The following is a 13,526-nucleotide window of genomic DNA, read 5'->3' as shown; positions in this document are numbered from 1 at the left end:
TTTTCCGGCTTTAGGTATGAAAACGACTTTTGTTTCCCTCCACTTTTCTGGAATATATGCTAAGTTTATACATCCTTTATATATCACCGTCAACTAAGAGATTATTCCATCAGTCACTGCTTGTAACTCCGCTGGACTAATTCCATCAGGTCCGGGGATTTGAATGGCCCAAAACTATTTAAAGCCCATTTTATTTTAGATTGCGATACAATTTCTTCGATAGGAAATGACCGCTGAGCCTATGTTGCACCGCCAGAAATAGTGCCGTAAAGTGTGCCGAATTTGGTTGAAATCGGATTTAGATATAGCTTCCATATATATCTTTCGCCCGATATACACTTATATGGCCCCAGAGTTTTACCCTGATATGCTTTAAATTTTGTACAGGGAGTAGAATTAACGTTCTCGATGTACATGCCAATTTTGGTTGAAATCGGTTCAGATTTAGATATAGCTAATATATATATCATTCGTCTGATTTATACTCATACGACCCCAGAGGTCAAATATGTAATCCGATTTAAGTTAAATTTTGCACAAGGAGTAGAATTAACATTGTAACTATATATGTAGCTCCCATTTTTGTTTTTCCGTTTTAGGCAAAAAAGGCCAAAATATCCACATTTTCCTTGTAAAATCGCCACTGCTAAGTCGAAAACTTGTAAAAATTACACCACCCCAGGGTATTACACGACTTAAATTTTAAGTCTATAGACTTTGTAAAAGTCTAACAATCGGGTCAGGTGCACGAATGTTATCTGCCGGGGGCAATTAGACAGCCACTTTGTGGACCAAATTAAGAGCGGGGTATGCTTTTAAGTCATTTTTAGTATGTGCCGAATATTGTTGAAATGTCCTTGTCATATACTTTTCTTCCATGCTGGAAGAGGATTATAGAGCCGATATCGTTGGTCACAGCGGACCATGCCACACTATATACTTCAAAAGGGACCTCCTTCGTGAAGGTGAAATGCATCCATTTTTGCCAAAATAACTGTGAGTTTTAAGCTCCGCTGGACAAAAATGTTTTTGAGTCCCTATAAAAGTCATGATCCTATATTTGCAAGGTAAATATCTACTACAGTTTCTTCAGAAATGTTTATTTCAACGATTTGTTAATGAAAAATAAATACGTAGTAATATTCTCGCATTTTCTCTTTTCAGTTTTAATTGCGCAAATACTTTGAGGCTATTACGAAAGTAAACAATTGGTATCCACTTCAACCGCATGAATCCTATTTCGAATTGTAAAGTTCATCATCATTTGAATTTCAATAGCAAATTGAATTCAATTTAGAACTAATACTACGACTACAGAGACTTTTGCAAAGAATTCTGTTTTTTTTTTTTTGTATTTAATTTCTTTTGTATATATTTTAGGGATGTCAAACTAAATTAATTCACGGTGAAAAAAATTCGTAAATTCTTTTAGATATAGTTTCCTTTAAGTACCGAAGTAGTTTTAGTCTCTTACAAATAATTTCAGTTATTATTTTCTTTTGCAGTGATACAATCTTTAATTTCAATGTTGACAAGAAGTGGAAATTTTATATTACAACAGAAATTGTAACCGAATTAAACGGCGAATGTGTTACAAATGGAATTAACTACAAAACCTGCGCCGAAGAGCGTTGGTCTCTTCGGAAGAAGTAATTGGGGACGATACTGGACTTTGGACCTATACAGGTTCAGTTCAAAGTAGTATCCGCCGTGAGCTGCGATCATTTTGAATTTTAAAATTTTATTTCTATAGAAACTTTTTGTCAAAATTTTATTTTTATAGACAATTTTATCAACATTATATTTCTATAGAAAAGTTTGTCAAAATTTTATTTCTATAGACAAATTTTTAAAAATTTTATTTTTATAGAATATTTTATCAAAACTTATTTCTACAGAAGAAATTTTAAAATTTTATTTCTACACAAAATTTTGTCAATATTTAATTTCTATAAGAAATTATGTAAAAATTTTATTTCTATAAAGAAAATTTTGTTAATATTTGATTTCTATAGGACATATTGTAAAAATTTTATTTCTATAGAAAATTTTGTCAAAATTTTGTTTCTATAGAAAATTTTGACAAAATTTTATATCTATAGAAAATTTTGTCAACATTTTATTTCTATAGAAAATGTTATTTCTATAGAAAATGTTGTCAAAATTTTATTTCTATAAAAAATTTTGTCACAAATTTACTTCTGTAGAAATTTTTGTCAATGCTGATGAGGAATGTGGTAATTCCGAAACGGGCGTCCATCCAACCATCTTGCAGTCTATAGGGCTTTGCCCAACTAAATTTGACAAACATTCTTTTCCTCTGTTGGTTAAGCTACACTTGTAGTTTAGTCAATGCATGGTTTTAAGCTAAAATAAAAAAAACAGCAACAACATTTTATTCCTATAGGAAATTTTGTAAAAATTTTATTTCTATAGGAAATTTTATAAAAGTTTTATTTCTATTGAAAATTTTGTAAAAATTTCATTTCTATTGAAAATTTTGTAAAAATTTTATTTTGATTGAAAATTTTGTCAAAATTTTACTTCTGTAGAAATTTTTGTCAAAATTTTATTTCTATAGAAACTTTTGTCAAAATTTTATTTCTATAGAAATTTTTGTCAAAATTTGATTCCTATAGGAAATTTTGTAAAAATTTTATTTCTGTAGAAAATTTTGTCAAAATTTTATTTCTATAGAACATTGTGTCAAAATTTTAATTTTCTAGAAAATTTGGTCAATATGTTATTTCTATAGAAAATTTTATTTCTATAGAAAATTTTGTCAATATTTGATTTCGATAGAAAATTTAGTCAACATTTTCCATCTATAGCAAAATTTGTCAAAATTTTATTTCTATAGAAACTTTTGTCAAAATTTTATTTCTATAGAAATGTTTGTCAAAATTTTATTTCTATAGAAAATTTTGTCAAAATTTTAATTCTCTAGAAAATTTTGTCAATATTTGATTTCGATAGAAAATTTAGTCAAAATTTTCCATCTATAGAAAAATTTGTTAAAATTTTATTTTATACAGAAAATTTTTCCAAAACTTTATTTCTATAGAAACTTTTGTCAAAATTTTAGTTCTATAGAAATTTTTATCAAAATTTTATTTCTATAGAAAATTTTGTCAATATTTGATTTCGATAGAAAATTTAGTCAAAATTTTCCATCTATCGAAAAATGTGTCAACATTTTATTTCTATAGAAAATTTTGTCAAAATTTTATTTCTTTAGAAAATTTTGTAAAAATTTTATTTCTATAGAAAGTTTTGTCAATTTTTGATTTCTGTAGGAAATTTTTTAAAAATGTTATTTGCACAGAATTTTTATTTTTTTAACATTTTATTTCTATAGAAAATTTTGTCCAACTTTTATTTCTATAAAAAATTTGGTCAAAATTGTCCACCCAAAGAGAATGTTGTCAAAACTTTATTTCTATAGAAAAATTTGTCAAAATTTTATTTGTATAGAAAATTTTGTCAACATTTTATTTCTATAGAAAATTTTGTAAAAATATTATTTCTATAGAAAATTTTTTCAAAATTTTATTACTGTAAAAAGCTTTGTCATAATGTTATTTCTATAGAAAATTTTGTCAAAACTTTATTTCTATAGAAATTTTTGTCAAAATTTGATTTCTATAGAACATTTTGTCAAAAAATTTTTTTCTATAGGAAGTTTTGGCAAAATTTTATTTCTATAGAAAATGTTGTCAAAATTTTATTTCTATAGAAAATTTTGTCAAAATTTTACTTCTGTAGAAATGTTTGTCAAAATTTTATTTCTATAGAAGCTTTTGCCAAAATGTTATTTCTATAGAAAATTTTGTAAAAATTTTATTTCTATAGAAAATTTTGTGAAAATTTTATTTATATAGAAAATTTTGTCAAAATTTTATTTCTATAGAAAATTTTGTCAAAATTTTATTTTATATAGAAAATTTTGTCAAAACTTTATTTCTATAGAAACTTTTGTCAAAATTTTAGTTCTATAGAAATTTTTATCAAAATTTGATTTCTATAGAAAATTTTGTCAATATTTGATTTCGATAGAAAATTTAGTCAAAATTTTCCATCTATAGAAAAATTTGTCAAAATTTTATTTCTATAGAAAATTTTGTAAAAATTGTATTTCTATAGTCAATGTTTGATTCCTATAGGAAATTTTGTAAAAATTTTATTTCTAGAGAAAATTTTGTCAAAATATTATTTCTTTAGAAAATTTTGTCAAAATTTTATTTCTATAGAAAGTTTTGTCAATTTGTGATTTGTATAGAAAATTTTGTCAAAATTTTATTTCTATAACAAATGTTGTCAAAATTTTATTTCTAAACGAAATTTTGTAAAAATTTTATTTCTATTGAAAATTTTGTAAAAATTTTATTTCTATTGAAAATTTTGTCAAAATTTTATTTATATAGAAAATTTTGTCAAAATTTTATTTCTATAGAAAATTTTGTCAAAATTTTATTTCTATGGAAAATTTTGTCAAAATTTTATTTCTATAAAAAGTTTGTGATTATTGCGATATTTGAATTAAAAAAGATTTTAAATTTGGATAAGATATAAAGCAAACCAGACCGACAAGCTTGCGGTGGGACTAACATTCTTTATAGTTGTGGGACTCAATATCTCTTACTCATATTTGTAAGAGAATATACTTTTACTTATTAACAATAGCATAGATAATTGCACCAATACCACAGACACCTGGAAATTAGCTAAGCCACGCGTGTCGATTTTTTGAATTTCATATTGAGGTCAAAGTAGTAGACAGCATGACATTATAGTAAGGCATATTATAATAAGGAACATCTACATTTTACAAGTTGTAAAAATCGAAATGTATTAAAAATTGCTGATACGCCACATCACGCTTACATAGGAATATTTCCAATTTATTTCTACACTAACTTACTTTGGAATTTTCGATTATAAATCGAGTTTAAATTAAATTTTCCAAAAACAACATAATATAAATAAATAGTTTAATTTAATTGACTTATTATAAATCAAAATATGTAAACCGAGTCAAAATCCAAATAAATACACTCTCCTGATGAAGCTGAAAGCTGAAAGCTAAAATGAAAACAACTTGTTTTATTTTCTAAAAAAATTTAAAAACTGACCACACAGAAAAAAAATTTCCGTAGTTAAGCTAACGCTAAATTTAACTTATTTTTATTGGAAAAAAATTTATTTACTTGTAGTTAAATTTTATTTTTTTTTATCGAAATTTTCCACAGCTTAATGAAATCTTACCTTTTTTTAAGTATGTCTCAAAAATTTTATGAACTAAACGTGAGTATAAAGTTCAATGACCGTACACATAAGTTCAATATGAACTAAAGCAAAAGAAGATTTTCGTACGATTCTCAAAATTAGTAAGAATGAACTACTGTATGGTTAAAATGGTCATGATTTGGCGCCAATGATTTTCTTCTTTACTTTTTGTTCATTTTTATAACCACCACCATAGAATTGTGACGGGGGTATAATAAGTTTGTCATTCCGTTTGTAACACATCGAAATATCGATTTCCGACTATATAAAGTATATATATTCTTGATCAGGGAGAAATTGTAAGATGATATAACGATGTCCGTCTGTCTGTTGCAATCACGCTACAGTCTTCAATAATGAAGCAATCGTGCTGAAATTTTGCAAAAACTCGTCTTTTGTCTGCAGGCAGGTCAAGTTCGAAGATGCTATATCGGTCCAGGTTTTGATATAGTTCCCATATAAACCGACCTCCCGATTTGGGGTCTTGGGCTTATAGAAATCGTAGTTTTTATCCAATTTGTCTGAAATTGGAAATCTAGAAGTATTTTAGGACCATAAAGAGGTGTGCCGAAAATGGTGAGTCTCGGTCCATATTTTGGTATAGCCCCCATATAGACCGATCTCCCGATTTTACTTCTTGGGCTTATAGAAACCGCAGTTTTTCTTCAATTTACCTGAAAATGAAAATATAGAGGTATTGTAGGACCACAAATACGTGTGCCAAAAATTGTGAGTATCGGTCCATGTTTTGGTATGGTCCCCATATAAAACGACCTCCCGATTTGGGGTCTTGGGCTTCTAGAATCCGAAGTTTTCATCCAATTTGTCTGAAATTGGAAATCTAGAGGTATTTTCGGGTCATAAAGAGGTGTGCCGAAAACGATGAGTATCGGTCCATATTTTAGTATAGCCCCCATAAGAACGATCTCCCGATTTAACTCCTTGAGTTTCTAGAAACCGTAGTTTTTATCTGATTTGCCTGAAATTGTAAATATTCTGGTATTTTAGGCTCACAAAAACGTGTATCGGATTAAGTTTTTATCGGTCCATTTGGTAATGCCTCCATATAGACCGACTTCACTTCTTGAGGGTGTAGAAGGCGCACTGATCATGAAAATTGCTTGAAACTCAATGTAAAATTTCCAGATTTTACTTCTACAGATTTAAGATTTCAAATCAAGACGTTATTTTATAATTTTCTTGCACACTTACAAGAGATGTTAATGATTCCTCTTAAACTCAAACAAAAATGGTTCTTATAAATCCAGAATCTGATATAGTCCTCGTAGGTGAAATCTTTAAATTTATCTTCGGGAAGTGTCCTCAAGCCCTCCTGAAATTTCAAAGGAAACCCTTATATTTGGTTCATGGTGGTGAGTATTTAAGATTCGGCCGAACTTATTGCTGTATATACTTGTTTCTTCTATGAGATGATGTAATTTTGTGAACTGCAGTTAAAAAGTACAACAGGGCATTAAAATTTCCTGGTTTTAACAATGCTTTGTGGAAATCTTAAAATGTGGAATAAAATTTAGTTCAATTTTCGTGCGAGGTAGTTCATTCTTCCTATAAAACAGTTCACTTTTTGTTCGGTGCAAAAAACCCATTAAAAACTTCAAAAACGAACAAAATTAAATAAATTCAGACCAATTTAATGAAGATAAATTAAACAGCACTAAAATAATTTTATATAAAAATAATAAAAATTGAATTAAATCAAATTCCACATGAAGTCTAAGGTTATGTTCAATACAACGAAATACTTAATGAGAATCTTGAGAAATTATTCAAATTAAATTCAATTTCGTGATTGAATCAGAAAAAAAAAAATTAAGTCGATCACTTTCTATAATATTTCAATTACTTTTAAGTTTGATTAAGAAATTTATTGTTTCAAATAAATTTTTAATTAAAAATCCAACTGACTTAGTTTTCCTAGGTTGATGAAAAGTTGTTTAATGACTTATTTAATTTTCCTAGATTGATGAAATATTGTTTCATAAACATTTAAATGTTTTCAATCATTGACTTTATGTTTCTAGTTTGATTAAAAAGTTAATTGTATCAATTAATTTTTTAATTGCAAAGTTTTCAACTTGAATAAATTTTTTAATTGGAAATATTTTGGTGATATTTTTTTTCTGTATATGGATTAAGTTATAATTTAGAAGATAATGTTAAGAAGTTTTAAGATACCATGCCATCGGAAACTGTTACTACAACCTAAGGAATTTGATTGGGGATGATAGTTCTTTGTATAATTTTCTACACAATCCATGGTGATTCGGCCTGTTATTTAAATGAAATGTTAATTGGAATAGTTAATATTTTTTAATAATATTGGAATAGTTATTATATTTGACAACTTTTTTAAATTAATTTAATTTGGTTAAAAGGTTAATTTTATGTATTAATTTATTAATTGATTACATATTCAAATTCAATCAACTTTTTAATTGGTCATATTTTGGTGTGTCTTTGTATTCTATTATTTTTATTCAACCATTAAAATTGTTTAAGCTAAATTAAATTGAATTTATTTATATAAAATTGAATTAATCTAAACTTCTCAAAAATCGGATTAAAATGAACTAAATTGTTAGCTGTTTAAATTTTTTAGGCTTTTTTATCATATAGTCTAGTGTTTCTGACCATATAGTCTAGAGCAAAGGTTTTAAATATGAAATATATTTATTTTGCCAGATAATTGTTATTTCAGCCTTTCAATTCCTTTTCAAATCTCTAAAAACGCAAACGAAAACAGACTAAAGACTAACATATGGTCATGAAAAAAGCCAATAATGAAAAAAAAATGTGATTTAGGAATGAAAAATGCGTCAGATTCTTTTTAGTCTATGTACAATACAAGATGAAATTATGTTTATATCGCAACAGCAACATGAGAATGAAGAAAATGAATGTAGTCCTCCATTACCCGCACCGTCAAATCTTTTATCTATTTTTAAAAAGAAAACAAATGTTTAGAAAAACCAAAACACGCAAAAGATTCTTGCCAAAAAATAATTTGAAACGCTATATTTGCTTACTATTAATGAAAAATAACATTGCCTTTAATTTATTTGTAAACACATAATTGGTACAAGTGAAGGAACCTAGAAATTTCTTTGTCAAGAAGATTGTTTTTTGTAGATTAAAAATCTATGTCGTATTAAAATATGGACTTTCGAAATTCTATATAATAACTATGGTTTATGAAAATATAAATTACACTAAATTAAAAAAAAATAATAATTTCATTTTCTTTTAAATTTAATTTCCAAATTTATTAGTAACATGGTCTTGTAAAGGTCCCAAAACGTTATAATACATATAAAAAATACACTCCAATATTCCCTAATGACTAATAATGTTTTTATTTAATTTATATAAATATTTTTTTGTTATATTTAAGTAAGTAAAACCTATCGCATTTGATTGTTTTGTGTACTTTTTTTAATCACGTGTACAAATCACAAATTTCGCTAGAATTCGAAACTGTTCCAGTGTGCGTTTTTACAATTTAAAATAATAATTCACTCAATAGACTTCCCTAATGTATTTCTAATTACAATTTTCTTTAAAAATCTTTAGTTTACAGTTTTTCCAACGAGATGTATTTTATTGAAATTTGGCATGAATAATACAAACATAGGGACAATTACATTTACGCTGAAAAAAAAAAAACATTTTTATAAAGTCAAAGATTAATTAAAATACTAAAGCGAATTTAGTTTAGCATAGAAGTCGCATTTTTCCGATATAAAGTGTTTTTCATGCCTAAAATGGAGAAACTTTTCAATAAAGTCGTTTTGTCTTAACAATTAAGTGACATTTTGTATCTTGTTTACAAAGAACTGTTGCCAGTATTTTTCTGGCTCTTATACCCAAATTAGGCAGTTTTATACAAAAAAATCCCCAATTTAAATTAAAATTCCTCAAAAAATAATCCCTAATGTATTTTTCACAAGTTTTATGAAAAAACAAGTAAGGAAAGTATGCAGTCGGAGGGGCCGACTACACTGAAAAAAATATTGTCGTGAGGTCAAGGATTTCATGTCTTTAAAATACGAATACAAATTTTGCTTAGCATAGAAGACGCATTTCTCTAAAATAAAGTTATTTTCCTTGTCCAAAAGTCGATAAACTTTTCAATGAAGTCGTATTGTTCTTATAATTAAGTGATTTGACTTAAAAATGGGTATCTTAACATTAAAGAAAAAAAATATAGGCTAAGATCAACTTGACTTTAATAATTCAGGAAAATTCTTTAAATTTAATGAAATTGTCTTTAAATTTGTTGTCTTTTTGCATCTTGACTACAAAGCAAAAATCGTTCAAATATAGGACATGTTTTTCAAAAATTTATTTTGAAGAAGTTTTTTACTTCAAACATAGCATAATTTCTACTGGAAGTCGAGTACTAATTTGGAAAATAAAGTTGCCGTTAACTCGTTTTTAAAGGACTTTGATAGCATATGAAGAAAAAAAGCTGAGAAAGCGAAAAATTAAAATTTGCTTCCTAGAAGCAAGTACACAAAACCTAAATTTAAAAGAGAATTGTGTCTTAAAAGTATCCTTACTTGTATTCTCCGCTTCTTTGGCTCGGAATCAATGCCAAATTTTTTAAAGTAAAAACAAAATCTTTGGAACCGAGTATGCTTTTTTTTTAGTGTATATTATACCCCACACCACTTTGGAGATCCACATTTTTGATAGCATATCACATCTGTCCCATGTGTTGGATGCTATGTATAAAGGTTTTTTGGTTCCATATACATATTTTTAAATCTGACCGGATCTGGACAAAATTTATTAGATTTCTACAAAATTTTTAGACTTTAAATTTAAGTCGGCTAATACCCTGGGGTGAAACACAATGTTAGTAAAATCATTTAAATCTAAACCAATTTTGAGGCAACTTCTCAAAAGTGTATTTATGATTTATCGGTCGATAGGTATGTAAAGGGTGGTTAAAATTTCAAGGGTCGATGTTGATTTTGAATAAAATACAAACTATTTAGGAAATTATTGTAATTTTATTTTATTATGATATATTGGTATTACCCAATTATGTATGGAACAAAATATCGGCCAAATGGTCGCCGCGACCTCGGTGGCACACCTGCATCCGATGGTCCAATTTTTCGATGACGCTGAGGCATAATGGAGGTTCTATGCCGTTAATGTGCCGAATTATCTCATCCTTTAGCTCTTGAATTGTTGCTAGCTTATCGACGTACACCTTTTCTTTCAAATAACCCCAAAGAAAAAAGTCCAACGGTGTCAAATCACATGATCTTGGCGGCCAATTGACATTGCCATTACGTGAGATAACACGGCCATTGAATTTGTTGCGCAAAAGAGCCATTGTTTCGTTAGCTGTGTGGCAAGTGGCACCGTCCTGCTGAAGCCACATATCGTCCACATCCATATCTTCCAATTCGGGCCTTAAAAAGTTCGTTATCATCTCACGATAGCGGACACCATTCACAGTAACTGCCTGACCGGCCTCATTTTGGAAAAAATACGGCCCGATGATGCCGCCACCCCATAAACCTCACCAAACAGTCACTCTTTGTGGGTGCATTGGTTTTTCGACAATCACTCTTGGATTCTCATTCGCCCAAATGCGGCAATTCTGTTTACTGACGAATCCACTGAGGTGAGAATGTGCCTCATCACTGAAGATGATTTTCTTCGAAAATTGATCATCCATTGTTGCCATTTCTTGGAACCATTTAACACGTTGTTGAATTGTGTATCTCTCCATGGTTCAAATTGAGTACGTCTGAAATAGAGAAATGTCAAATAAAATTCGGAAAAAAACTTGGCGTTTAAGTGTGGTTCACATTCAACATCGGCCCTTACAATTTAACCACCCTTTATTAGAAGTATAGGCAAATCGGAGTAATTTTTACAAGTTTCCGACTTAGCAGTGGCGATTTTATAAGGAAAATGTGGATATTTTGGCAATACCAAATCGGAAGCTATATCGAAATCTGAACCAATTAGAACCACACCCAGAAAAAAGTGACCCCTTCTTTAAGTTAAAGGATTCTTAAAACCTCCTAACACCGTCTTCAAAATTGTATGTAAGTCCATACGTGGTATATATTAAATCAAAAAAGATCGATTAAATATGTATATAATTCAGTTTGACAAAATTTTCTATAGAAATAAAATTTTCACAAAATTTTCTATAGAAATAAAATTTTCACCAAATTTTCTATAGAAATGACATTTTAACAAAATTTTCTATAGAAATAAAATTTTAACAAAATTTTCTATAGAAATAAAGTTTTGACAAAATTTTCTATAGAAATGGAATTTTAACAAAATTTCCTATAGAAATAAAATTTTGACAAAATTTTCTATAAAAATAAAATTTTGGTAGATTCTTTTTGGCTCGAGTGGCAACCATGATTATGAACCGATATGGACCAATTTTTGTGTGATTGGAGATCGGCTATATAAAGGGTGATACGGTCAAAATTTGGTCAAGGGAAAACGCGTGTAAATCGGTGAAATCGTTTATTTAAAAAATCAAATTAAATTTCTTTTTCAAGTTCAATTTGTATAAAATTCAGGAAAAATATTCAGTTAGGCTTTCGCTTTTCCAAATCCGAATTGCCGGGCCTCACGCTTGACATCTGCAATCAGATTTTGTACAGCCACTTTGTCCACCTTCTTCGCCGCAGAAAGCCAGTTTGCATTGAACTGCTGCTCGTCCTTAGCAGTTTTTTTGGTCTTCTTTAGGTTCCGCTTGACAATAGCCCAGTATTTCTCAATTGGGCGGAGCTCTGGCGTGTTCGGGGTGTTGGGGGGGGGGGGGGGGGTTCTTGTCCTTGGGAACCACCTGCACGTCGTTGGCGGCGTACCACTCCAAATCCGGCCAAAAACAGTACGGAACAACCGTGTTTCTTCAGGAAAGGCAGCAGACGTTTATTCAAACACTCTTTCACGTAAATTTCTTGGTTGACAGTCCCGGAAGCTATGAAAATGCTGCTTTTCAAGCCACAGGTACAGATGGCTTGCCAAACCAGATATTTCTTTGCGAACTTTGACAGTTTTATGTGCTTGAAAAGATCTGCTACCTTTCCCCTTTAGTGTTTCACTTGAATCTATCGGCAACTATCTTTGTCGTCTCAGCGGCTTCCGGTTTTCGATTTCCCCCCGATCCAGACTTCCTGGCTGTCGACAAACGTTCCCCAAACACTTTAATTACATTTGTAACGGTTGATTTGGCAACTTTTAGCGATTTTGCCAGCTTTACGTGCGAGTAGCTCGGATTTTCTTGCTTGGACGGCATTTTGACAACTGAAGAGTGAATTCCAAAATCAAAATAGGAGCAACATTCTACACACACACACACCTTCAAAATGAGGGGTGTTCAGTCCAATTTTGGTATGGTTATTTGCGGCCATATACTAACACCACGTTCCAAATTTGAACCGGATCGGATGAATTTTATTCCTCCAAGAGGCTCCGGAGGTCAAATCTGGAGAACGGTTTATATGGGGCTATATATAATTATGGACCGATATGGACCAATTCTGGCACGGTTCCTCAAGATCATATACTAACACCATGTTCCAAATTTCAGCCGGATCGCATGAAATATGCTTCTCTTAGACGCTCCGCAAGCCAAATCTGAGGGTCGTTTTATATGGGGGCTATACGTACAAATGGACCGATATGGCCCATTTGCAATACCATCCGACCTACATCAATAACAACTACTTGTGCCAAGTTTCAAGTCGATAGCTTGTTTCGTTCGGAAGTTAGCGTGATTTCAACAGACGGACGGACGGACATGCTTAGATCGACTCAGAATTTCACCACGACCCAGAATATATATATATTTTATGGGTTCTTAGAGCAATATTTCGATGTGTTACAAACGGAATGACAAAGTTAATATACCCCCCATCCTATGGTGGGGGGTATAAAAAGTATATATCTAAGCCAAGCTGTGTAAAATATATATATATATATATATATATATATATATATATATATATATATATATATATATATATATATATATATATATATATATATATATATATATATATATATATATATATATATAAATTTGCACTGGGGCCCTCCAAAATAAAATCCTAGTCCAAATGCTCCATGTGCACCCTTTGATATGCCGTGTAATTGAGAGGAGAGACATTTTCTTTGTATACCCTTCACCACTACTGTGGTACATATGTTTGTGCATTTGTATGTAA

At 29.5% G+C, this 13,526-nt stretch overlaps 1 long non-coding RNA gene across 1 annotated transcript; it reads left to right on the top strand.

Moving 5' to 3' along the window:
* The first annotated feature begins 886 nt into the window (after positions 1 to 886).
* Positions 887 to 1,819, top strand: LOC142229807 (uncharacterized). Its single transcript, XR_012720495.1, has 2 exons — positions 887 to 1,067; positions 1,165 to 1,819. It is a non-coding gene; the product is annotated as an uncharacterized LOC142229807 (long non-coding RNA).
* Positions 1,820 to 13,526: the final 11,707 nt, after the last annotated feature.

This window comes from Haematobia irritans, chromosome 3, assembly GCF_050003625.1.
Source record: "Haematobia irritans isolate KBUSLIRL chromosome 3, ASM5000362v1, whole genome shotgun sequence".
Lineage (NCBI taxonomy): Eukaryota > Metazoa > Arthropoda > Insecta > Diptera > Muscidae > Haematobia > Haematobia irritans.
The sequence above is the reverse complement of the archived record's forward strand: the minus strand, read 5'-3'. Positions and strand labels throughout refer to the sequence as shown.